The sequence below is a fragment of the Petromyzon marinus genome, unplaced genomic scaffold (genome assembly GCF_048934315.1).
Source record: "Petromyzon marinus isolate PM22_M1 ecotype Great Lakes invasive population unplaced genomic scaffold, UKy_Petmar_22M1.pri1.0 PM_G_Scaffold_29, whole genome shotgun sequence".
NCBI classification, from domain to species: domain Eukaryota; kingdom Metazoa; phylum Chordata; class Hyperoartia; order Petromyzontiformes; family Petromyzontidae; genus Petromyzon; species Petromyzon marinus.
The window spans coordinates 1,382,501-1,385,000 of record NW_027422861.1 but is presented as its reverse complement, the minus strand read 5'-3'; positions in this window follow the sequence as shown (position 1 = coordinate 1,385,000).

The following is a 2,500-nucleotide window of genomic DNA, read 5'->3' as shown; positions in this document are numbered from 1 at the left end:
ACCCCGTGAAACGCTAGAAGTGGGCGGGGATGTCTCTCTTGTGGCTCACGGGGCTGTTAGGGTGGCACAGAAATCCCTCGGAATGGGAAAACGGGTCATTTTCGTGTCGCCACATTGCATACGAACCGCATGAAACTTCCAGAGGCATTTGCAGCAGGAATGCATGTGCACTCAAAAAAGTGAATATTTCTCACGGATAGACCCCGTGATACGCTAGAAATTGGCGGGGATGTCTCTCTTGTGGCTCACGGGGCTGTTAGGGTGGCACAGAAATCCCTCGGAATGGGAAAACGGGTCATTTTCGTGTCGCCACATTGCATGCGAACCGCATGCAACTTCCAGAGGCATTTGCAGCAGAAATGCATGTGCAGTCAAAAAAAAATTGATATTTTTCACGGATAGACCCCGTGAAACGCTAGAAATTGGCGGGGATGTGTCTCTTGTGGCTCACGGGGCTGTTCGGGTCGCACAGAAATCCCTGGGAATGGGAAAACGGGTCATTTTCGTGTTGCCACATTGCGTACGAACCGCATGAAACTTCCAGAGGCATTTGCAGCAGGAATGCATGTGCACTCAAAAACTTCTATATGTTTCACGGATAGACCCCGTGAAACGCTAGAAATTGGCGGGGATGTGTCTCTTGTGGCTCACGGGGCTGTTAGGGTGGCACAGAACTCCCTCGGAATGGGAAAAGGGGTCATTTTCGTGTTGCCACATTGCATAGGAACGCCATGAAACTTCCAGAGGCATTTGCAGCAGAAAGGCACGTGCACTCAAAAATTTTAATATTTTTCACGCATAGACCCCGTCAAACGCTAGAAGTTGGCGGGGATGTCTCTCTTGTGGCTCACGGGGCTGTTAGGGTCGCACAGAAATGCCTCGGAATGGGAAAACGGGTCATTTTTGTGTGGCCACATTGCATAGGAACGGCATGAAACTTCCAGAGGCATTTGCAGCAGGAATGCATGTGCACTCAAAAACGTCTATATTTTTCACGGATAGACCCCGTGAAACGCTATAAATTGGCGGGGATGTCTCTCTTGTGGCTCACGGGCGCTGTTAGTTAGGGTCGCACAGAAATCCCTCGGAATGGGAAAAGGGGTCATTTTCGTGTTGCCACATTGCGTACGAACGGCATGAAACTTCCAGAGGCATCTGCAGCAGAAATGCATGTGCACTCAAAAACGTCTATATTTTTCACGGATAGACCCCGTGAAACGCTAGAAATTGGCGGGGATGTGTCTCTTGTGGCTCACGGGGCTGTTAGGGTCGCACAGAAATCCCTCGGAATGGGAAAACGGGTCATTTTCGTGTTGCCACAATTGGCATACGAACGGCATGAAACTTCCAGAGGCATTTGCAGCAGAAATGCATGTGCACTCAAAAACGTGAATATTTTTTCACGGATAGACCCCGTCAAACGCTCGAATTTGGCGGGGATGTTTCTCTTGTGGGTCACGGGGCTGTTCGGCTCGCACAGAACTCCCTTGGTCCACCTGATTCGTGCATACAGGCAGCAACTAAAACTCTGTAAACCTGCTGTGAGGACATCTAAACAGTGGACCAGTGAGGCTGTGGAAGATTTGCGGGCGTGCTTAGACTGTACTGACTGGGATATGTTCACGACTGCTACCAATAGTCTGGATGAACTCACAGAGGCTGTGTACATCAGCTTCTGTGAGGACTGCTGTATCCCAACACGTACCAGGGTGAACTTTAACAACAACAAGCCCTGGTTCTCAGCAAAGCTCAAAAGGTTGAGGTTGGAGAAGGAGGAAGCGTTTAGGAGTGGGGATAGAGACAGATTCAAGGAGTCGAAGAACAGGTTTAGCAAAGCGGTGAGAGAGGCTAAACGACTGTACTCAGAGACACTAAAACACCAGTTCTCTACTAACGACGCTGCTTCTGTCTGCCAAAGGGCTCAGGCACATCACCAACTACAAACCCAGAGCGCCCCACACCACTAACGACTCCCGCCTAGCCAACGACCTGAACGAGTTCTACCGTAGATTTGAAAGACAATTGGACTGTCCTGAACCACCCCTTCCCACCCAAGAGGCCCCATCCCCCACCCATACTACAGAAACGACTCTCTCCTTTCAGGAGGGAGAAGTTAATGGGCTTTTCAAGAGGCAGAATCCACGCAAAGCAGCCGGGCCGGACTCTGTCTCTCCAGCCACCCTCAGGCACTGCGCTGGCCAGCTGTCTCCGGTGTTCACCAACATCTTTAACACCTCCCTGGAGACATGCCATGTACCAGCCTGTCTCAAGTCCTCCACCATCATCGCTGTGCCCAAAAAGCTAAGGCCAACAGGACTAAATGATTACAGACCGGTCGCCCTTACATCTGTGGTAATGAAGTCTTTTGAGCGCCTGCTCCTGGCACACCTCAAAGCCATCACAGACCCTCTCCTGGACCCCCTTCAGTTTGCCTACAGAGCCAACAGGTCTGTGGACGACGCAGTTAACATGGCCCTCCACTTCACCCTACAGCATGTGG